Raw genomic sequence first — 26068 nt, forward strand, 5'->3', positions numbered from 1 at the left:
GTACAAGGTGAACAGAGAGGGCAAGTTTGTGAAAAATAAAATCACTGGACAAATGCCTACTCTTCCAAGATAGCAGTTTCAAAATGATGCAGGGTAGCTTTTAGCCCAGCTACCAAAACACAGCATTTCATCTTACAGCAGGCTCTGAATGTAGACTCCAACTACCTGACAATGCAGATCCTGGGAGGCAGCAGTGACAGCTCAAATGATTTCATTCCTGCCATCCATGGGTGATATCACAATTGAGTTCCTGGATCCCAGCTTCAGACGTGTCAAGGAATTTGGGGAGCAAATCAGCAGACAGAATTGCTTCCCCCTCTCTCCCTTACTCCTCTCATTATCCCTCCCCACTCTCTCACACTCTGTTCTCCTCCACCACCTCCTCATTCTTCCTCTCTCTCTTCTTTCCCAAAATACATAAAACTTTTATAAACCATTTTTCAAAACACTTGATTAAGGATAGCAAAATAACTTCACAAAATACCTAACAAAGGCAGTGCAAAAGTTCATTCTTTGTTTTTTAAAGACTTGTTTTTATTTTTATTGAGAAGTCAGATATACAGAGAGGAGGAGAAACAGAGAGGAAGATCTTCCTTCCAATGATTCACTCCCCAACTGGCGACAAAAGCCAGAGCTGAGCTGATCTGAAGCCAGCAGCCAGAACCCTCTTCTGGGTCTCCTACACAGGTGCAGGGTCCCAAGGCTTTGGTTCGTTCTCCACTGCTTTCCCAGGCCACAATCAGGGAGCTTGATGGCAAGTGGGACCACTGGAATTAGAACCGGCACTCATTCGGGATCCTGGCACATGCAAGGCAAGGACTTAAGCCACTAGGCTGTCACGCTGGGCCCACAAAAGTACATTCATAAAAAATCATTAAAAACAACATTAATGAAAAAGATGGCACAGTGGACACAGGCCCTATTGTAAAAAGGTAATATGGCAACACATTTGGTGCTGTAGCAAAAGAAGAACAGAACTAACTGGACAACTACCCAAACAAATGATGACAGCAAAAAATCTCAATGAAGGACATTGGGAGGGTGACATCATCCTCAGATCAGTCAAATCTGCAGCATTTCAGAACTATCCAACCCACTTGGACAGAACCTTCGGAACATGTACACGTTGAGACTCTGGGTTGACATGAGGTGGCAGTTCCTTCTCCCTGGGTACTGAGACATGTGGAAAGTCATGAGGGGTCACCCCTTTTTGTCCTCTTTTCCCCCAGAAACAACAAAAATAAATAGCAAACTTGGAAACAATGTGTTCAACCAATTTTCCCCCAGAAACTTCAATCCTTCCCACCCTGATCAACCATGTAATCATCACAAAAAATAAAATTAAAACAACAAAAGAAAAAACACCAAAAAACAAAAACAAAAACAAAAAAACCATAGTAAGATCAATGCCTCAGAATTAAGATACTTCTTAACCTAATGCCACTTCCTCCATGGACACAAATCCGCTTTTTCACATTCCTTTAAGGAAATATTAAGTTAACATTTGACAATACCTCTTTCACAAATTAAGGGGAAATAAAGGTATTTACGTAAGTAAAATAAATCTTTATCCCCTATCCCCTGAATCTCCAATGAGAATTATACATAGTTAAAAAGAAGAAATGTATACCTGCTGTAGGGACATTAAAAACAGCACTTAAAGGTACACAAAGTGCTTTAGCCTGCTTAACATTACATTTTTTATGTAATTGCAATTTTATGTAATTGTATTACATTTAACCAATGTAGTCTTGAAGAAAACATGAAGAGATTAATTTGATGACAATTTTTCAAACTTGTATAAGGATAACAGAAACACTTTTTAATAATTAAAAGTGATTTGTTGTATCATTTCATGGCCAATATAGATGAAAATAGTGTAAGATTCATCACCAGTGAAGAGGCTGTTAATTAGAATCTATAATTAATAATAGCTGAGACTGTAACATTGTGAATGTCACAAACTAATAAAATTCAACGACTGCATAAGCCAATAACATCTGTAAACCAGTAAACAAATTATATGTCAACTGTTTTAGCCTAAAAAAATAAGCAGTAAGGGACAGCATTCCTTGATATTTCAAAATTTATACTTCAATGTGCCTGAAATAGGAGTGATTAAGTGCTCACTGCCTAAAACTAAACATAAGTACATACGGGAAAAAATATTTGGAAAAGGGCACATGAAGCAAACAGCACCTGACTTACTTTTGGACAAGTGTGGGCAAGATAGTACACAAAGAGAGGGTAGTAAAGTGGTGTCACTATGGAAGCAGGAGGCAGAACTCTAATCACAGCAGAAGTGTAAGGGAAATCAGAGGAACTCTGAAATGAAGAGCAGGAACTTAGTTAAGCTCTTCAGCAAGGAAATGGATGTGGAGGATGAGTGATCTTGAAAACTGAAGTGATTCACTGAGAAAATCCAAAAACCGTGGTTTAGTAACCATGACTTGAAATGTTTCACTGTCTCACCAGTGTAAAAGACAACCTCAGGGCCAGGCAGTTAAAGTCCTCGCCTTGAACGCCCCGGGATACCATATGGGCGCCGGCTCTAATCCCGGCAGCTCCACTTCCCATCCAGCTCCCTACTTGTGGCCTGGGAAAGCAGTTGAGGACGGACCAAGGCTTTGGGACCCTGCACCCGCGTGGGAGACCCGGAAGAGGTTCCTGGTTCCCGGCATCGGATTGGCGCAACACTGGCTGTTGCACTCACTTGGGGAGTGAATCATCGGACAGAAGATCTTCCTCTCTGTCTCTCCTCTTTGTATATCTGACTTTGTAATAAAATAAAAATAAATCTTTAAAAAAAAAAAAAGACAACCTCAGCATAGCACACAGTGTACACCAGACCTATCTTTCTCAACCTCTATTGCATTCTCAAGAAAACACCCAAGTGTCCACGCTTTCACTTGTCGACTATTTATAATGTACTCTTTGTCTTAAACCAAACACATCTGAAACAAGAAAGTAAATTTTGCACATTTTATTTTCATGAGAATATGTCTATAGCATAGACTGGCAAACTGTTTTTGTGTGTTTTTTGTTTAAGATTTACTTATTTACTTGAAAAACAGAGTTACAGCAAGAAGGAGAGAGAGTGAGAGGAATCTTCCATTCTCTGGATCACTCCCCAAATGGCTGCAACAACTGTGGATGGACCACACAGAAGCCAGGAGCCAGGAATCTCTTCTGCATGTCCCTTGTAGGTGCAGGGGTCCAGGGACCTGGGCCATTCTCTGTTGCTTTCCAAGGTACATTAGCAAGGAGCTGAATTGGAAGTAAAGCACCAGGGATTTTAATCAGTACCCATGCCAGTTGCCAGTACTGCCGACCACAACTTAACTGGCTGTATGTACACAGTGCTGGGCCAAAGAAGCATAGCTGCCCTTTTTTTTTTTTTAAGACTTATTTATTTTTATTGGGAAGTCAGATTTACAGAGAGGAGGAGAGACAAAGATCTCCCATCTGCTGATTTTCACTCCCCAAGTGTCCACAGTGGCCAGAGTTGAGCCAATCCGAAGCCAGGAATCAGGAGCGTCTTCTGTGTCTGCCACGTGAGTGAAGGGTCAAAAGGCTCCGGGCCATCTCTACTGCTTTCCATTGCCACAAGCAGGGAGCTGGAAGGGAAGCGGACCAGCCGAGATAGGAACAGGCACTCATATGGGATCCTGGCGCGTGCAAGGCAAGGACTTTAGCCACAAGGCTACTGCACCAGGCCCAGAAATACAGTTTTAAAGAAAGAAAAAAATGAGTTTTATGGTCAAGAAGGGTAAACTGAGGATATAAAAAGGCTAGTATTTCTCATTGTCTTCAACAAGATAGTTTTAACAGAAAACTGCAGAGTAAATGACAATAGATAAAGGATACTGATAAGACATTACCAAGGTAATTGACACAAAAAATGATTTAAGGACAGGCATTGAAAAGAAGGCATTAATAAGATGAAGTATCATACCAAACAAAAACATCCATCCTATATTAGGCCTTGGGTGAATACATCACAGGGAGTTTCCATGAGTTCATAACATAATGGTACAAAAAAGAAACTAACAAAAAATTAAAAAAAAAAAAAACATGCTAATAAAGATATCTGAAAAATGCCTCAAGAGGAATTAGTTACTTCGATTATTGCTTAAAAGGACAATTAAAAAAGCCAAAGAGAGAACAAAAATTTTGAGCACAGATGAACAACTCTACATTTTGATTTTCTAACATAAAGTAAGGGATATAATCAGAGATGTATGAACAATATTAAGACCTCATAAAAGGAGTTGTATAAAACTACAGATCTCCACAGCTGACATATGATCAGTAAGTAATACACATTTAAAAACAGTAAGTCAAATACATAAAATAACTTGAAGATCTTTTCTTTCTTCTCTGTCCTAGTGCTAAAAACTTGTTGGAATGATTCTGCACAACTTGTCTTTTTTTTTTTTTAATCAGCTACAATGCAATGAAACTCTAGATTTATCCTCCACACAGTAGTTGACTCTTTCAGAGTAAAGACAGTGTCTTACTAATCATTAACAGTGCAATAAAGCTGAATAAATGAAATGCTTTTCTAAATCTACAAGGCAGAGAAAAAATATGCTCTTAAAACTGCGTAAAAAAATAACTTTGGACAGGACTGAAACAACAGCATGACTGAAGTTCCTAGTCTTACCATTCTGCTTAGCTTCATATTGATTTGGCCAGGAGCCTTGACTTCAGAGCAGATCTTCAGACACTTCCGTGTGTGTAAATCATGCGTAAGTTTTCAAGCAAGGATGTTTCATCAAACCTCAGGACTACTGGCATAACAAGGTTCAACAGGAAGAGGCCCGCAGCATTGCTCATGGAGACAGATTAACTCTGGCCCTATTGTTACCCTTTCTTTGTGTCATCTCTCAGGAATATTTGTGATAGTAATAATGAAATGAAACACGGCTGAGATCTATGAAGAGAGTCACTCCATAAATGTGTCACCTTCTCTATCCTTATTTACTACACTTTTTGTCTTTTTTCTTTACTGCAAAAGTACAATGAAAAGAGCAGAGACTGTTTAATGGCCACTTCAGTAATGGGTCTTATGGAGCCCTAAGATACATAAAATATTTCACACACCATTATATTTTCAAATTTCAGCTGGGACAAGACCTGTAAGTGACAAATGCCACGAGAATGGATATTCTCACAGTATTTCTGGCACACTCAGACAGAGGAAGTCCCAAAAATCTCATGAGAAAATAAGCTCTTCTAAGACTCTCATCCTACTTTTTTGGGCTTCCTCTATAGATAAACTTGTATAAGCCTTCAGGCTTTTGGGTCTTTGTCCAAATCCACTAGAGCTTTGATCCTTTAGAGGTTTACCAGTCCCCAAGATAGATGCAGTTCTCTTGGGGGGAAAAATATTTCAAGTTCCAATAAAATGGTTTTCAATAAATTAAAACAGGAATTCTATTCAGCAATAGAAAATCATTGGAAAATCAGAATTTTAAAAATATGCCAGGATGTTCAAAACTAGCATTTCTTGTTTTGTTTATGTTATTACTGCTTTTAAGGTTAAAATACAACGCACTAAGCAAGAACAGTTCATTCTGGGATTTTTCAAACACTGACTTTCTGTGTTTATCTCAAGCAAGTTTGCATTTTTGAAAAAGGAAGTATGAAAACAATCTCACGAGTTCTTCTCCCACTCCCACCACTACCCCCAAGACTTTTGGATATAAAATACCTGTTGAACCCATTATTTGGGTATATAGAAGCTCCAAATCTCCACACTGCCACACAGAACTACACCCTTCAAATGTGGGATTGACATGCTATGATCTATTTACTAAAATTTCAGCTAACTTCAAGAATACCACCTTATTTATGTATTGTCCGACATCATGTTTCTCTAGACATCTTTAACTATAAAAACACAGAGGAAAAATGGATTAAGCTGAGGATAACTGTGAGCAGAGAAAATAACAATGGGCTTTTTCACTGCACTGGAGAAAAAGCTTGTCAGGTCAGCTTTGCATAGAAAGGCCTATTCCCAAACCAGTCATCATTACCAGACTCACTTCCACAGGAAAAGAAAAGACAGAGTCTGAAACTCCGGACAAAGAAATCCCTGCAGACAAAGTAAAAACAAATTAAAAGACCCATTATAAAACACAGATGCTACAAGGAAAATAAACTTTCTAAGATTTACTGGGCTTTGACAAACTTGGACATTTGTGGAAAAGACATCAGCAGCAACTCCCAGGTATTGTGGCTGCAAAGTGAGACTCCTTTCTATTTTATCTTTTCCCTCTATGCAGAAGCTGCTAGGCTGGTATTCTTAGCTTCTGAATGCAGTGATGTGAGAACATGTGAATGTGGCCAACTGCCAGCTGCAAGAAAGTTCTGAGGCAAGCAAGTTTCTTAAATTGTTAGATACTTCACATTATGCCACTAAAATTATCAGTCTACTTATATGTATGGCAGCAACATAGCCCCTCTCCAACAATTCCCTACCTACTATATTGTGAAGCATGGGAAATAAAATCAGTTAGATTAACACCAAGCAATCACAGCATAAAAGCAGATCAGAAAGATCTTTTAAAATATAATTATCAACAAAACAGAAAAGTAACTGTTAACAACATTCTTGAGAAGAATTAAAACAAAATAAAGTGTACTATAAAAGCACTTGGAGGATAAACAAGAACTGTCCTTTTATTAATGTGAGGAATGTGAGAATATACAGTATAGAAATAACAAAGATTTATTTGTAAAATAATAAGAGAATGCTAGGCAGTACAAATGATGCCCTGGAGTTACTAAGAACACCTAGCAACTTTCCTTCTTATCATGGACACACCCATATTAATCAAATCAGGCAGTCCATTTTCTGAAAATTTACAAAAGAAACGTTCTAATAACTCAGTGGAACTGAAAGCAAAGCTTATTTTGGTACAGGAAAAATTTTACACATTTTATAATATACTTAATCAATAAGCTGAAAGTCAGAAAAAGATAGCTAAAAGAGACAGCGTGCGTTCCCTGCCACTCATTTGACCCTGAACTATCATAGTAGCTGAGACATGGGGACCAGGAAACAGGAAATTCAATCTAGGAGTCCCAGGAGGGTGACATGAGCCCCGATGCTTTGAATCACTACATTAGTAATACCTCCCAGAATGTGCACTAGCAAAAAGTTGGAATCAGAACTCTAGTACGGCCCAGTGTGCAGCATGGGCATCTCCACTGCCGTCTTGACTGCTGGGCCAAATGCCTGCCCTGTCCCCAAGCATTCTGAAACCCATGTGGATGAGTACAGTAGACACCTACAGTTGTATCAAACTATTTTCATTACCTCTTACACATCAACCAAAAACCCAATACAGCTGCAGTAAATAAGGTTTTCAGTGTCTCTAACCTACTATTTTGAATTCATGCATTTTGAACCTGGATTATTGAGCTACACTGAATTCTAATTTCAATACGACTCCTTAGCCCCCTTCATAAGACAATTCTACATAAACAGCTGTATTTCCAAATATTTGCATTACCTGTGTTCTCCCCAAAATCTTTCCACACCCTAAGACACCACATAGACCTTACACTGCCTGCATCACAACATTGATTTTCCAAAGCAAACCTATGTGCTGAGTTTTACAGGGCTTTAAAAAAAAAAGCATTTGCCTTCCATAGAACATGAAACTTTTTGGTTTGCTCCTCATATACTGCTATAGAACTGATAGAAGAAAAAAATATATATCAATGAGTTCAACACTGAGTAAATTCATAGTTGGAAAATGTAATTTTCTCAACTGTAGCTTCAACTCAAAAACAATATAAGGATAGCTAATTTTGATGCAATTACTGGCAATGGGGGCCCTCTGAAGTTAAAAACACTGCTTAGCACTTACTTGCAATCTAATTTAACATTAAAACATTCTGAACAAAACTCAGAATACTTCATGAAAACCAATTAAAATCCTTTCAGAATATATAAAAAGTATTCTGAGCAAATGGGAATTCCCTGCATGTGGGTTGCTTTTGACTAGACTGGGCTGTCTCTCTCCTTTCTCTCTTTCTTTCTCCCTTCATTCCCTCCTTCTCTCCTTCCCTCTCTCTCCTTCTCTTTCTCTCTCCCCCTCCTTCATTCCCTCCTTCATTCCCTCCTTCCTTCTCTCTCCCCTTCCCTTTTTCTCTGTTTCTCCTTCTCCCTCTTCCTATTCTCTGCCTGGCCCTGCTCCCCTTCTTAGATGAGAATGACAGGCTTCCCAGCTGCAGTTCCAGGACTTTCACCCTTCTTTTTGACCTTTTCTCAGGCATGTTCCAGTATAATCTGTAATCTACTCAAGTAGGAAAAGGAAACAGCAGCGCCCTGGTGAGAAACACTGCCTTCTGACCCACATACCAAACTGGGCGGAAGCAATGCTTGTTCACAGGAGTAGAGGAGAACAGAACACACAAATAAAAGAAAATGAACTTCATAGTTGTGTGTGTGGGGGGGGTAGATATATGTGTGTTTTTTTTTCCTTTTTTTTAATTGATTACATTGCACTATGTGACACAGGTTTATAGGCACTGGGATTCTCCCCCCACCCCTCCCCAAACCCCCTCCATGGTGGATTCCTCCACCTTGTTGCATTACCACAGTTCAAATTCAGTTGAAATTCTTTCATTGCAAGCATCTACCAAGCATGAAGTCCAGCATCTTATTGTCCAGGTAAGTTCAACGGTTTCTTGGGGAGACCATCTCTGGTCTGAAGGTAGAGCTGGCAGAGTATCATCCCGATCAATTAAAAGCCCCGACATTACATCAGTTACAATTTATAACATTATGGAATTAGTTGACATGGTATTAAGTAACCAATATGTTAAAAGAAAAAAAAAAAGAATGCAAGTTCTGAACCATATCCTGTGACTTCTACATTGACATTTCAATTATTAGTTTATATACAACCAGGTTCTATACACCTTAAAATGGCTACAGATTACTATTTAGCTGTCTCATTTCTATTTTAATTTCAGTATTTAGCAGTTTGTAGCGTTGAAGCATGATTTTGCTGAACCTGGCTGTTTTTCGGGTAGTCTAACTCTATAACTCTAACAAGACATATGTCAACAGTTTAGGTGAACAGTTTTAGGAGGGGTGTGCAGAGAAATCTTCAATACCCCAGTGAGGAGTAACTAAACTTTGTGACCCACCCAGTGAGTTATAAGTGCATCCCAGCTTACCGTTTTCTGTCTGTTTCTAAGCTTTCCTTGTTGTTCTCTATCTATTCTAGTTTTTTGTTTGTTTGTTTGTTTGTTTGTTTTGAGGGGTTTCTGGAGCAATCCTGATGGTCATTGTCAGAGAGTGTGGAGACCCAAAGCGGAACCAGGCAAGGACCAGAGAAAGCTCCTCTCCCTAGTCCCGAAGGAAGTTTACTGTTCTTCTGTTTCTGCAGACTGCTCAGTGCTCCTGGTTGTCGTCCGATGACCTTGGATCCTTCAAGGCAGGATTTGGGCTTCTTCCATCCCATGTGGTAGAACCAAATGGGGGTGGGTGACTTCAGAGTTCTTGGCCTCCGAAGGCACTCCATTTCCCCGTAGTCTCCTTGGCAGTTGAGATGTAGTCCTCGGTGCTCGTACTGATAGTCCTTGGTGAGGATCTGGGACTCTTCAGGGTTGGGATACAAGTCTCCTCCTGTCCGCCTGCTCCACTCTGGCGTCCCCCCCCCCCCCCCCCCGAGCTCTATGCATATGACCTCCTGTTAAGAGGTTGTTAGGACTGCTCGTGATTCCCCCCATATGTCTTTGTAGTTTTGCTATTGTCTAATGCTGTATTTAGATATTCATATTTAAAAGACTGCTAACACAATGTAGGAAACATAATAAAAGACAGAACTTGTTCAAGGACAATTCTGAGTAGGCATTGTTTTCTGCCTGCAACTTTTTTTGGATGATGGTATAAAGCTACTGAGAAACACTTGAGCTTTTTTTTTTCAAATAGCTTATGTCACCATAGGAATTACTATAGGTGCTCTGAGAAAGGATGGGAGGTAGAAAGGCAGATGTCCCAAATAACAGACTGCAAAACACAAATCTAACTACCTACCAGCCACTTTGGGAAGACAAACGACATTGTCATCACTTGTTGCCAGTACATATTTCTAAAACCAAACAAAACTGTACTAATTATTTAATAATTATTTCTGAGTGTATATATTGATATATAAATAATTCTATAAATAATTTTCTAGGTAGTTTTTTTGGTCTTACTCTGAACACATTCTAACTTATTCATCATTATCTTGAAGTACTGGCTATGATGATATAAATTCAAATATCTTTCTTTCCATAAAGTGTAAATTGACTCTACAGGAATGGGTATTTGGCCTAGTGATTAACACACTAGCTAAGAAGTTTAAGTCTCATATTGGAGTGCCTGGGTCCAATATCCAACTCCAGTTCCTAACTCCATCTTCCTGCTAATGTGGTCCCTAGAAGGTGTTAACTCAAGTAAACTGATTTGCTGCCACCCCTGAGGGAAACCTGGAGTGAGTTCAAGGCTCTCAACATGAAATGGAACAGGCCCAAGCCGTTAGCAGGTACAAGGCAATTTAAGCAGTGAGTGGCCTCTCTATCTGTGTTGCAAACAAATTTTAAAAATTAAAAAAAAACTCAAGCAAAAGAAAAACAATCAGTACTACTAAGATCATAAGTAGAGCAAGTATATTTAAATATTGCAAAAAAAGTACTAATGATATCCTAGCACAAGATGCTGAAAAGAGACAGGATCAACAGGTAGAAACAATATTCACAAGACGGGAAAACACAAAAATGCAAAACTCATGTAACTGTGAGAATTCTACAGAAATATTTTAAATGCATGAAAAATTCCACATAATTCAGTTTCAATTATACAGTCAACCCAAATTATTAACTGAACAAAATCATTTCTCTTAAGAAGAAGTTAACTACTTTATTATTCTTGGCATATTCCAAGATTCCTAAGTAAAATAAAATTTTTAATAGCTAGTGGCTCCTAATATTTAAGATGTTTTAATAATTCTAGCCTATTTTCAATATCAGGTTTGCAGTTTGATGCTCTTCTCACAATGAAATGTAAAGGAGTGAATTGACTAAATTCATAAAAAAGTAATATTGTGTAGAAATAGAGTGTACTTACTACATTTATTTAATGAGTATACATTAAATTCTTTTGTTAATGGTAACAATAAAAAACTCTGACATTTTAAGAGCCTATATGTTCTTAAATAAATCATATTAAAAATTTCTTAAAAATTTCCACTCCTCTAAATCAAGTTCTAATATAGTTCTGGAATAAAGTGCTTATAAGTGAAGATTTTTAGCCCCACAAAACAATCTTGAGAAGTAAACCCTTATAGTCAAGCAAGCCTGAGACCAAATACATGAACAAATTAGATTTGTAAAATATAAACGGTCACTGAAATTATTTCTTGATAAAATTCTATCCTTATCTGACAACGAATTTCCTACAAGACAATTTCAAAATACTCATTAAAAAACAATTAAATAATAAGCTTATTATTTTTATAATAAGGATTCCACACAAACTGTAAAGACCTACCATATTCACGGATTTCAAAAATTTTCTGCAGGGAAAAAAAAACCCATTTCCTACAAACTTCTGAAGTATTCTTAAGCCATATCAACGAAGCAAACAGAAGTACATCATTATTCAAGGAAAAGTATGGAATCCCATCATCTTGACACAACAAACATAATTTTATTGTTTAGTGGACATACAAGATGCAAAACTACTGAGAACTGGTAGAGAAAATAAACACACGGAGAATTGAATTCCTTGTGAAATTTGAATTGCAGATTATTTGACCAAAAGCGTTCTTAACAACTTAAACTTGTCTTGAATAATAATTAAATATTAACATCAGAGTATTTTCTGTTGAATACAGAGAAGAAAATGTAAGCAATTTTTCTAACAATGAAAAAGACACAAGGCACAATAGCAAAGACTTCTCCCCACACTCTCTAGTACTGCCTTCTTGCCACCGCCCCCACGGAAGCCTTCCTTCTTTCTACCCATGACTGTTAAGCATATTTTCTGGCTCTGCTTCAGCATCAGGACTCAGGTCATGAGAAGTGTCAAAGATGCATTTCCTTAAGATGGGAAAGAGCAACACATTTTAACAACCATAAAGATGGGAGTGTAGTGCAGAGGAGGCCAAATCAGCATTTTTGACAACAGGGAAGATAAAACCTTTTCCATTCAAATATATATTATTTGCAGCTTAAAATCATTCAAATAGTTTTCTATCAAAATTTGCTTATATAATCTGCTTAAGAAAAAAACAGGAAACCAATACTTAATTTAGCTGCCTAAATTATCAACGACTTGTGAAAGACAATTGTTCAAACACTCAAAAATTCAACATAGCATCCTTATGAATATCAACAGCTCAAAGCTTTATCTTATTCTAAATGTACTTTTCCAACAGTGTATTCATGACTTTACCTATGTACATATTTTCTTGGAAAATTCTTAAATATAAGAACCATGGAGAGGACTGACACCTTGATTGAACATTCTTAGCCAAATTCTGAGAGGTGATGATTCTTCTCTCCCTGTAACTTTATGCTACAACAGGAACACTTTTTCCTATTCATCTGCAACACTATCAGAAAGCTATACATATTTATTCATCAACATTGTCATTTTTTCCCTTACGAATGACTTTATTCAAGTGCACACATTTCAAGACATTCCAGAGATAGACTAAAAAATTACTGAACATGTATTAAGCATTCCATATTAAAGATGATTCTTAAAATATAAATAAAGATGATTCTTAACACTGAATATAAAATAGCTTATCTCTTTTAAAGCTGCCAAAAATCGTACTCACACTAATTCCACTCTGCCTGAGAGGCTATTTTCTAGCTTTAATAGTCTCACCTGCAAAAACATATCACCCAATGCTAATAACTCTTTCAATGAACCTTACATCCTTTTCCTTTTCTGATCCCTCTCCAAATGTAAAATACTATTCACCCTATTATGTAAAGAACCTTCATAGTTTCAATTTCTCAGTATGCATAACCTTGGCACACCCGTTACTCAAATCTCCCTTTTGTAACTTCAAACTATCAACAGATTTCCAGTTGCTACTGCGATATTAACCTTAACATAACTCATAGTGGTACAGTCCATTGAGATAGTTTTTATATCTATTCACTTAAGTCATTCAGACAATGGTTATCACATATCCTATGAAACCACTCCGTCCTCAAACTTTACTACTAAAATTTTTAATTAGTATATAAAAAATGAACATTTTATCTGTTTTCCAAAATTAGTTATTTTGCCTGAAACGTCTCTTTTCGAAACTGTTTGTTTATTCACTCCAAAAACTAAAAAATCCATTTCCATATAATTTTCTGTATTTCAATGAAACTAAACTGGAATTATTACTTAAGTAAACTCTTCAATGGAAAAGCAACAATAAGATGAAAACAGACTTCCAAAAACTTTTTTCTTATTCTCATCACTCCATAAAAGTTATCTTATGTCTTTCAATTCCTGAAAACCAACCTGTAAGTTTACTAGAGGTAAGTTTACTAGCTATATATTTCAACTACACCCTGAACACACAGAAGAATTCATTAATGGGGAACAGATTAACCTAAGCGAAAAGATCTGTGAGAGGTGACTGTTGTGAATAACCCAACAAAATGTCCAATCTTACCTGATGGTCCATTGAGACCTATAAACTTGTATGCCCTTCTCAAAAAGGGTTTCCAATCTGTACCCTAATACATACTTACTAACTGGCTAAGTAAACATGAAAATATAAAATAAAAATAAACTAATAGAATCAGCAGTCACTCATCCATCAAAACTTGCCAGACACAGATGTCAGTATTTTGACTAACCAGTCTGATAGGGCCTAGTCATTAGTATTTTTTTAAATTTAGCCAGTGTGAATTTTATGTCAAGGTATAAGGAAGATCAAACCAAAACTATGGAAAAAAAAGAACCCACAAAATAGAGATAATAAAGGAGACCAAGAAGCCAAAAGACAAAAAAAGCATAACTGTCAACTTGGAGAATGATTTGGAATTGATAAAACAAAAGGATTTTACTTTAAAATTTCAAAAAAAGCATAAGCATATTAAAAAAACATTCAGAAAAAAATGAATTAAGAAGATGGTAAAATAAAGTTGGGAATATCCCTTATAAAGTCAAAAATTAAAAGAATGAAAACAGCTAAAAAGGTAGAAGAAAGTTAGGAATTCTATGAAGGAAACCCACCTTTCCACTCAAAGAATATCCAGGGAACGCAGAAGAAAAACAAATTTTTAAAACATACTAACACTACGTGTTCAAATGATACAGCTAAAATGTTCAACTTCATTCAATTTTCTGAAATGGCACACAGGAACTAGGTATTTGAACAAAATATTCTGAAAAGGGCATTACTTGACAGTAATGCATGTCCAAACTTTAATTCGCTAAGGAAACCCTGAAAGATAAGTCAGACAAGTAACACAAAAACATAATAAAAACAAAGAAGGGCTATTATGAAGTCTAATGAGAGAGACATCAACATCCAAAGTATCCCAGGTCATGCCAAGGTTGCCTTCTGACAACTAAAGTTGAGAAAACATTGCCCTCTAGAGGCTTGTCTCTTTTACCATTTAAAAATAAAACTATCTTAAACCCGAACTTTATGATGTGACAGTGTAAAACATACAAAGAACAGCAACACAATTTCGTAAATGGTAAAAACACAAAACAAGAAATTTTACATTAGTTTCAAGTGCTAATCACCCTACCGATTTATTCCTAAAGAGAATTTAGAGAAAAATGTAGTATTTGAATTATATTTAACTCACTTTTAAAAATAGGATTGGTTTTTATTGTACTAAACTTAAAAGTGTAATCTGAAGCTAAATAACATATGGAGCTTTTAAAGATACTCCATAGGTAATTACATTGTACTTCAACACTATGCCACTCATGTACCTTCCTCTCAACTTTTCTGTGAAACCAAAATTAGTCTAAAAAATAAACTCTATTCAAAAACAACTATACTATCTTTACATAATACATAGTTTGTTCTATTAGTGATTTTTAAGAGAAAGTATCTTGTTTTCATGAAGGTTTTATGAAGTCAAGCTTTTCTATCCAAGTTCTATAAAGAATTAATCTGCTCCTCAGAGAAATTATAAATAATGCTACAAAAATATGCAAAGTGTGTGTGATTTGGGATACAGCACATGTCAAAATTGGCACAGTAACAGCAAAATTTTTTAAAGGATGATACAAGAATTCACATGAAAGCAAGTTCACCAGGAAAATGCCTGATTTGAAAACAAATCAGAAACAAAACTGTCTCTGAACTAAAGCAATAAAGTACACATAATCAGAAAAACCAGGAACTAAATTAAGATATTCTGAAAGATTTCTCTTTATTTAACATGTATATTCTATTTATATACTCTATGTCATATGAGGCATAAAATTTAAAGCAGAGCTACAGTGCACATGATTGATTTTTCCTGGCAAAAAATTAAAACATGCACATGGAAACTTCAATCCACAAGTAAACAGTGATGTGGAAAGAGAAGTCAAGAAACATCACATTATTATTGATTCTCTTAAGTAGATGAAACTATATAAGGCTGAAATGTGTGGCTGCTTTGTATTTACAATTGTGATGTGGTCTGTATCAAAAAAACTACTGATCAACAAAAGTAAATAATCACAATAAACCATCAAATGAAAGCTATAAACAGAGACGCTGAGTGGTAAAATGAATGCCTCACAAAGATGCTAAAAAGAAAAATGATACTGCCAGTTTTTAAAAGCACTTTACTGCAATATGGAGGCTCTGAGTCCAAGTAACCAGAGATCTCTGATGAGATTCTCAGAGTTCGTTTGGAAACAGAATTTGATTGTCAAAAATTATGATTCAAAAATGACTCCTCCACTCAAGATGAATGAATGAATGAATGAATTCAAAAGGAGAAACTTTTGAGAACTATGTAGAACTGCAAAAGTGAATCCAAAATTGCTCTGCCAACTTGATGGAAACAGCAGGGACAAAACAATTTGTAAGTCAGAATGAACTCTATATTCCCAAACCTAAAATGGGAAAATAAACAAAAGGTAAATCCTCAAAAATGAGTGGATTAAGTTACCAAATGATATAATCTGATGTGCAAACTTGAATGAGCAAATATTGACTCAAAAGTGAAATGCTAGTGCCATCTCACCCTAATTTTTCTGCCTACTCCTCATTGAGAAACCAACTGCACTTATATAGGGTCCAACAATGATACAAAATCTTGCACAGGGCCTGGTACAGTGGCCTAGCAGCTAAAGTCCTCACCTTAAACACGTCAGGATCTCATATAGGCACTGGTTCTGATCCCAGTGGCCCTGCTTCCCATCCAGCTCCCTGTTTGCAGCCTGGGAAGGCAGTGGAGGGCACCCATGTGGGAGACCTGGAAAGGGCTCTTGGCTCCTGGCATCAGATTGGCTCAGCTCTAGCTAATGCGGTCATTTCTGTATATCTGACTTTCCAACAAAAAATGGATGAACCTTAAAAAGAAAAGCATGCACAAAGTTTGCTATTACCTTTCACCCACTAATGAGTTATTAAATTACTGATTTCCTCTATTTTGTGGATAAAATCACTATATAAAAAATTATTTAATCAGTCTGACATTAGCAGCTGTCCCAATGATGATATTAATGATAACAGCTATTTATTTATTGAGCATTTGACATCTCTTCCAGTGCTTTGAGCTTCACAGTATCTCTTGAAGGTCAGTATCACTATTCACATTTTACAGATACAAACTGAGTTCCAGATAGACTGAGATTGGCCTAAGTTTACAGATTTAGGAAGTCATTAAGAACAGACTTCACTATTGAGTCTAACTTCAGGGCCCCCAATTGCCTCTCCATAGAACTGAGAGGCTATCTCAATGGAGATCTCAATGGAATCTCAATGGAGATTCTCAAAAATAATAGGTAGATCGCTTCTCAGCCTTTTGGCTACGACCAAGTGTAGTATCTGTTCTTATCAGTTAAAAAATAACAGATAGAGGACATTCCATCTAGGAGTTTGGAGTTGATTGCCAGCTGAGCTTCTGGCAGTCTGCAACAATGGTTCAAGTAATTGGTGTTCCTGACACCAAAGGGAAGATTTGGATTAAGTGCTCAGCTTTAGCCCTCTTGGCCATAATAGTTATTTCGAGAGTGAGCCAGCAGATTGGGGAATTCATTTGCTTTTCTGCCTGCCTCTCAAATAAACAAAAAAAATAAATAGTAAACATAATTCTTTTTCAAAAGTAGTAACTAAAAGCATTAACCATCATCACAGATAAAGGATATACATAAAAAAGGAAACATGAACTCCCATACTTTTTAGGTAGAAGAAAGCATAAAGCTAAAAACAATGGCAGGCTTGGAGCATAACTAATAGTGGAAGAGACGGTTTGTTCCCTGAACAGGATTTAGTTACTAGACTGCCTGTTCTTGTAGGACACTGCTCCCACTTTCGCCTTTCTCCTTAACTCTATCTCCTGCACCCACCTTTGCTAGTCATTTCCATAAAAAGACAAAAGTAATCTCTTTCCCCTTTACTTTCCCCCACTTTCCTGATCTTTGTCTTCCTGTCTTTACTAAAATCAACATGGACCAGGCCCTCACCACTGTAACAATGCTGTTTTTAATCACACTCACAGGTCTTACTTCACTAAATTTCGTTCTCTTATATTTCTCAGCTCATATTGTCATTTACCTACCAGTAAAACTGACAACACTAGTCATTCTCCATTCAAAAACATCTTCACTTGAGCTTGAATTCTCACACATGACTTTCCTTTTCGTGTTGTCTAGTCAATCCTGGAGGTCCAAAAAGCTCAATCCAGGGACACCTCTATTTTATTCTCACTCATTCACCAGGTGTTCATATCCTGCCTGGGTTTCAACTACCAATATAGCATCCAAACATATATCTTCACACAACTGAATGCTTTCCACTGAGCTATACAAACAACTTTGAGGTCAAAGAAACATCTTAACTTGTCCAAAATTCCTGATCCTGTCCGTAGCTTCAAACCTACTTTATTAACAACATTTTGCATTTAGTTGATAGCAACAAATCCTTTAAGTTGTTCAGATCAAAAGTGTTACTGCTCACTCTCTCATATTCTTTAATGCTTGAAATCATATATACTACGAATACTCATAACTCTAACTTAACAAAAAAATATTTCATACAACTCTTAATATAAACATAATCATGCAAACTCCATCTTTTGGACCCAGCACAGTAGCCTAGTGGCTAAAGTCCTTGCCTTGCTCACCAAGATTCCATATGGGTGCTGGTTCCTGTCCCACAGGCCCCGTTTCCCATCCAGCTCCCTGCTTGTGGCGGGGAAAAGCAGTCGAGGATTACTCAAGCTCTTGGGACCCTGCACCCACAAGGGAGACCCAGAAAAAGCTCTTAACTCCTGATTCCTGGGTATGGATCAGCTCAGCTCTGGCTGCTGTGGCCACTTGGGGAGTAAATCAGCAGACAGATCTTCCTTTCTGTATCTCCTTTTCTCTGTATATCTGACTTTCCACTAAAAACAAATAAATCTTTTAAAAAAAAAATTCCCATTCTGATTTTTTACCAAACAAAATACTTTTGTGCCAGTCTTATTCTCAAAACCTTCCACTGTTTCACCTTCTTACTCTGAGTAAAAGTCAAACGCTGTAGTCTCCCTTGACACAAGTGTGGACTGGGACTGGATGCACCAAGCCAGGATAGACCCCAACATCATCTTGTGCTCTGGAGGACCAGGGTAGATGTGGGACGGAGTAGGCTAGGTCTCAGCCCCTACTGAGCCATGTGTTAGCTGTATGTGGGTATAGACGAGCCGTGCCTGGGCTGAACATCCAACAGTAAGAACCAGGTTGGGTTGAAGGCCAGTCAGGAAAGGCAATTGTTCCTACTAGGATAGGAGGTGAACTGAGTAGGGCTGGCTCATGGACCCACTGGTATGCGTGAATTCTGGCACAGCGAGAGGTTCTGATGGAGGATCCTGGGCAACTCCTCTGGCAGGACAAGTCCCTGCAGGTAAGCGCAAGAAACATGACTGGAAACAGCCCAGAATAGGCCAAGGAAAGATACCCACTGTCATACATTTGGCATGGGTCGGGGGCAGACCAGGCTGAACCAGTTCACATCACACGCTGGTGAATCCGAGCATCAGAAAAGAGTGTGTCAGGCCAGGTTAGGTTGCAACACATACCAGTGCACATTATGGAATGCCAAGGTGAGGTGACCTGTACCAGATGTGGCCACAGCACCCAACAGCACACATGAGAACCAGGAGGGAAGGGGCGGAGCCAGCAAGGGAAATATGAGGGGGTTCCCCTGCTGGACAGCTACTCCCACTGGAGAGTATGAGTTGGGATGGGGGCAGACCAGACTAGGCAGGGCTACAACACCTGTGGGCCTCATGTGAGTTAGATCAGGGAAAAGCCAGGTTGGGTTGATTGTTCCTACTGCTGCAAGCATAAAATAGAGTGGATGAGGGTTGTTTGGGCTTAGCTGCAGCATCAGCTAGCAGAAGCTGGCATTGGGGCTAATTCTGTCAAGTTAAACTCCAGAACCACCTGGAGAGTGCATGATCCGGGAGTGGGAATGGCCTACAAGAGAAATAGTGGGCACCTCCCTGTTGGGTTACCACTCCCACTGGAGAGCATGAAAACCAGGACAGGGCCAGGGGTGGCTACACAGAAGGGCACCCAACTTCATGTGTGTGGACTGGATAGTGGAGCTGGTTGGGCTGAACTAGGCTTCAATGCCCATTGACATGTATGAGAGCTGAATGGGACATGGGACAGACTTGACTAGTCCGCTGCACATAATGGCAAGCATGGGAACCAGGATAGGGGGCAGGCCTGGTGGAGGTTATTGTGGGTTGCTCCGACTAGGCTGCAGGTCACACTGGTTTATTTGAGGGCTGAGTGTGTGTTGCGCAGAACCAGGCTGGACTGCAACACCCATTGGTTCCAGTGGAAGACAGGGATGGAAACAGCACCGACCCAGCAACTGCAACCACCACCTGATAAGGGCGATGGACTGTACCAGGTCCCGTACTTGCAAGTACATACAAGAACCTGGTCTGGGATCAGCTCAGACAAAATTTCTTTAAGGATCCCCTCAATCGAACTGCCACACTCAGATCCCTAACCATGAAAAGACAGAGGACAGAACAAATCAATCAACTACCCCAGCCATATGTTGGCAATAAAAACAGGGCAAACTGAGACTCTAAGATGAACTATGTCAACCAGTGGATTCTGCAGCGATTTCTTCATGCTTGGAATGGCAAGATTGGCAGCAATTCATAACTGTTGAACTATCAAAACCACTTGAGCAAGAACCTCGGAGCATGCCCCACGTCAGGCACCTGGGATGGGTGGGAGACTGGGTGGGGCTTCTCCCTTTACAACCCCTTTACCCCAGATATAGAAAAAAAATGTATGTGGAAATAATAGTCTTACCCACTTTCCTGTAGCTCTTGAACCTTTATGCCCTAATTATGTAAAGATTATCAAAAATATAATTAAAAATGGAAAAAAAATCTTCCATTCTGATTCTTTACAAAATACTTTCATGCAAGTCTTATTCTCAAAACCTTCCATTGTTTCACCTTCACTGAGTAAAAGTCAAAGGCTGACATACCAGGTCACAGTTTCTCCCTGACTTCATCACCTATTATGTACCTTGCACACTATACTTCACTGATACTGGCTTCCTTGCCTTTCCTTCAACACTCTGGGCATATTTCCAGCCCAAAATAATTTCACACTGGCTGTATCTATCTGCATGACTTTCTCCCTTGCTTTCATCAGGTCTTTGCTCAAATGCCACCACACTAAAGCCCAGAGGAAACATAATAACTTCAAATTGCAATTATCTTAGGCATTCCCTATTTTCCACTTCCTGTCCTTATTTTTCTCCACAGTTCCAACAGTTCCAATGCATCTTTACTGATGCATTACTTGAGTTCATGACAATCCCTAGACACAAGAAATATCATCTAGCCCTTTGTAGATGAGAAAATGTAAAAGTAATCTTACCATGAGTGAAAAGCTCTTCATAGTGAAACATAACAAATTAAATCTATACTACTTTTCTTTCTTTTTTAAAGATTTATCTATTTTATTGGAAAGTCAGATATACAGAGAGGAGAGCCAGAGAGAAATATCTTCCATCCAATGATTCACTCCCCAAGTGAGCGCAACGGTCGGTGCTATGCCAATCCGAAGCCAAGATCCAGGAAGTTTTTCTGGGTCTCCCATGGGGGTGCAGGGTCCCAAGGCTTTGGGCCGTCCTCAACTGCTTTCCCAGGCCACAAGCAGAGAGCTGGATGGGAAGTGGAGCTGCCCGGATTAGAACCGGTGCCCATATGGGATGTTCAAGGCGAGGACTTTAGCTGCTAGGCCACGCCGCCAGACCCTATACTACTTTTCTTGAAACAATTCTTAATTAAAGATTGTTTAAAATTTTTGTTTGGGGATGGGATTGCAGTATGCCTGGTTAAATCACTAGCTATGTTGCTGGCATCCCATATGAGCACAATGGTTCGAGTCCTGGCTGTTACACTGTCATTCCAGCTCCCCACTATTGTGCCTAGGAAAACAATAGTGCTCGGGCCTCTGCCACAAAAATGGGAGACCCCCAGATGAAATTCCAGGCTCCTAGTTTGAATCTGGTCCAGAGCTGGCTACTGCAATCAGTTTGGGAGTTTACCAACAAATAGAGGATCTCTGTGTTTGTGTGAGACAGAGAGACAGAGAGACAGAGAGTGAGAGAGAGAGAGAGAGAGAGAGAGAGAGAGAGAGAGAGAGAAAGAGAGAGAGACTACCACACTGCATCCAAAATAAATAAAATTTTAAAAACAAAACCTGACAGAATGCCACAAAACCCAATGTTGCCAACTACTGTGCAGGGTGACAATATACAAACAGGATGAAGACTTTACTTCTATGGAAGTCAATGCAACAGGAAACAGAGATGTACCAATGAATGATTCCCATATTGTCAGAGAAGTATGTGAAGTATACCAAAGACACATGCAATATCACATCCAAAAAAGACTTAAGAACATGTTAGTTATTTTAGCTAGTTTAGTAAAAAGGCATAATAATTATCTGAAATACCAAGAAGGATGTCAATAGAAATTACTCCCCCAAAATCAGTACAGTTGGTATATTTAGTAAAAGATAAAGACTCGGAACATGATGGCACAAAAAGCTGGAAAGATGAGGCATTTTCTCACATTCTAAGAGCACAGTGAGATACAAGCAGAAAAACTGGCAGATCACATCTACGGTTTTGAAAGTACATGGTTGTGACAGCAAAACAAAAAAGCTAAGAATGAAGCATTGATGACCAATGATTAAGCATCAGAGGCTATATGGATAGTCTATGAGAGCCTACAAACTCTCAGATAATACTTAGAATTACATGCAATATAAAGTTCATGTAATTAGAAAGGTAATGATTACCTTACAATTACCAAACTATTTTTAAAAGTTGTGTTGTAACATGAATTGGTATTAAAATCATATACAATCACATTTAATAATTTCAAAGCAGTGATGAGCACAAATGATATTTCAAAACTCATTCAATAGTTGAACACATTCACAGTATATATTTAACGATAGATTGGTTTAAGAAGCTCACCAAAAAAATGGAATTAGAATTATAAGCTTTGCTGCAAGGATTTTTTTTTGAAGTCCATGTGAAGTTTCATTCATAACACAAAATTTTCATATATCACTGAAAAGAAGTTTCTGATGCTAAAAAAAACCCAGAGTTTTAATTTCATTTTTCCATGGACTTTGTGAAGTTCCCTCACATTTAATGTGACATCAAAATATCTGTATTCTCTTGGTACCAACAACATAAGTACTATTAATATTGTGGTCACACTATCTCCAAATCCATGTTGAAAGGAGATAACTCCTTTGGCTACAGGATAATGAATAAAAAGCACTTATTTTTCTATCCCTTTTCAAGGCTCTCATGTTGGGAACACTTCATCTAGACTGAGCTTTAATCAACAATATAGGAAAGAAATACAATTTCTGGGAAGAATGTATTTCAAATAAATAAACACCTTCTGGAAAGATTGATAAAATAATCCTAACATAGATTGGATTAACTCCAAAAGTAAAAAGGAAATTCCCCTATATCAACTGTTATTTCACAGTTTCCTTCACTTTGCTAAAAAGAGCACAGACGAACACCAGTACCAGCGCCAAAACATGATTCATTTTTCAAGATGAATCCCTCCCTGTGTAAAGGTTTACATTGTCTTTAACCACCATCAGACTGTTTACCCACACAAATTGTAAATACATCGTTTTTAGAACTAACCAACAACAATGCCTGTGTTGTTTGGACATGTTAAGATACAAAAATAAAATGTAGAAAAATGACCACCACTCCAACAGCTATGCTTGAAGAATGAAAAAAAAAACTGCAAAGTGATGGGAAAAACATGCCATCCAGAGGAACACACCTCCTGAAACATGCTAATTTCCAAAGGGAATTAACTGTAGCAGCATTAACTGACTCTCCCCTCTGAAACTTCTGTGAAAATATCAAAAGATCTGGGCCCAGTGTGATAGCCTAGCAGCTAAAGTTCTTGCCTTGCACACACCAGGATCCTATATGGGAAGGGGTTCATGTCCCAGTGGCCCCACTTCCTATGTAGCTCCCTGCTTGTGGCCTGGGAAAGCAGTTGAGGACGGCCCAAAGCCTTGGGACCCTGCACCCACATGAGAGACCCAAAATAAGCTCTTGGCTCCTGGCTTCAGATCAGCTCAGCTCCAGCCATTGCAGCCACTTGGGAAGTGATGATCTTCTTCTCTGTCTCTTCTTCTCTCTGTATATCTGACTATCCAATAAAAGTCTTTTAAAAAAAATATCAAAAGACCTAAGAAAGCAATAAATCTTAACAAAAAAGATGTTTTGACTTGAAATTCAAATATTATTCTTCAACTACTGTCCTTTTACAAAATCTGTCATTGTTTGGAACTTGTAACCTTTGACGAAAATATATTGAAAGGTATTTGGTCAGAGTCATTTCATTCTTTCTTTGGAGTAGAAGACACAAGAGGACAGTGTGTGTGTGTGTGTGTGTGTGTGTGTGTATTACACACAAACACTAGTAAAAAAATTGCTGCATGGTTTGATCAGTTTAAAAAAAAAAAAAAGAGGAATGGGAAGAAAATAGAAGGCAAAAAAGAGGCCTTCAAGAAATTCATGGAAAATTTTTTGCACCAAGAAAATCAATTTTGTTCCCCAACCTTTGTAAACTACACTTGTGCATCTAGTTGCCTCACAAAGACATTGATTCTCTCTGCAAACAACAAGAAATAAAAAGGTCAGGGGCGTTACAGTGCACAGAGTAAAGTCATTTCTTTGTAAAGCTCATAGCCCAAGAATGAATGCCAGGCAGGATTCAAATCCTGGCATCACTTCCAATACAGCTTCCTGCTGATACTATCCCAGAAAGTAACATGTGATGATGATACAAGCATTTGGATTCCCACAACCCATGTACAAGATGTGCTGCTGTTCTAGGCACTGAATTTCGGCTCGGTCCAGGTGCAGCTGATGTGAGCCTTTGGGGAGAGAACCATCAAACTGAAGATATGTATTCCCATCTCCATGTTTACCACCTTGTAGTTTTGCCTTTCAAATAAATACATTCAACTTCTTAAAAGCAAAAATATTCAGCACAAAAAAAAACGTTAAATAATCTATATTACACAAATAAACACCAATTTTTTGGTACCGCATTTAAATAGAGGTTCTACATTTTTAAGTTACAATAGTTTTCCTCAGGATACATGTACACTCACACAGGAAGGTTTAAGAAAATTGAAAATAAACTCTTATAATACAAATGCACAAAATTAGCTAAATATTAACAAGACTATATGTGATGTGTTCGATACAGAAGCTAAAATAATAAAGGTAAGTATATACACAGAAGAATTGTATACAAGTATATAAATATACACACATATATGTTCATAACAGTATTATTCACAAAAGTCAAAAAGAAGAAACAAGCAGGAGTGTAGCCCAGTAGTTAATACACAGGTTAAGATTCCCGCATCCATATCACAATAACTGGGTTCATTTTCTGGTTGACTGTTGGCTTGAGAATTCTGCTAACACAAATTCTGGTTTTCAGTGGCAATGGCTCGGACAATTGAGTTTCTACAACCACATGGGAGTCCTGGATTGAATTCCAAGATCCTAATTGACTTTGTCCCTGGATGGAAGTTCACTTTATTTTTCTCATTGCCTCTCAAATAAAATGAACACATTGTCAAAATAAAAGAGTGGAAATACAAATGCCCATAGATGGATGAATGGATAGACTGAGTTATCTATCTAAAATTTCCCAATATTAAAACCTAAAATGTTCATCCATCAAAAAAGACTCTGCCATGCTCCAAATAGGGTTATCTAATGCCAACATTTTTGTTGGATATTCATGACAATGAAATAGTATACTACTATGTGTTCATCTCACACAATTAATTCATATATGAATGGATGAATTCAAAAATGAATTCAAAAAATTCAAAAATGAATATGCCTTTATACCAAGAAACAAGTAGGGAAAAAAACATTGCATCATTACACCTAATAACCCCAATCCAAAAACACAAATGTACAACAATAATAGAAAAAAATTAACAAATAGAAGCACATCTGCAGATTAGAATAAGTTAGAGCACTGGAACTAGTGAATCAAACCTATCTGGAACAATGGTGAATGAAACTCATCAATATAATGTGAAGAAAATCAAATATCTCAAAATTTAATTCCATCTATATAAAAACTGGAACGAACCCTGTTTAAGGATGCTTTTAGGTCTGTTTGCTTCAGTCAAGATGTGACAACTATATGGGTCATAATTGTACTTGTACATTCTGGGGCACATAAAAGGGAATACTGATAATGTTCTACTTAGTGCCTGGGAGGAAGGTTACACAACCACTCACTC

At 37.9% G+C, this 26068-nt stretch overlaps 1 protein-coding gene and 1 pseudogene across 6 annotated transcripts in view; one reads left to right on the top strand and one right to left on the bottom strand.

The window, feature by feature from the left end:
• BCAS3 (BCAS3 microtubule associated cell migration factor) overlaps nt 1–26068 on the bottom strand; it is a 546677-nt gene that overhangs the window by 324324 nt on the left and 196285 nt on the right. The window lies entirely within an intron of this gene.
• LOC118759749 (U2 spliceosomal RNA) lies at nt 16998–17114 on the top strand (annotated as a pseudogene).

Source organism: Ochotona princeps, chromosome 17 (assembly GCF_030435755.1).
Source record: "Ochotona princeps isolate mOchPri1 chromosome 17, mOchPri1.hap1, whole genome shotgun sequence".
Classification (NCBI taxonomy): Eukaryota; Metazoa; Chordata; class Mammalia; order Lagomorpha; family Ochotonidae; genus Ochotona; species Ochotona princeps.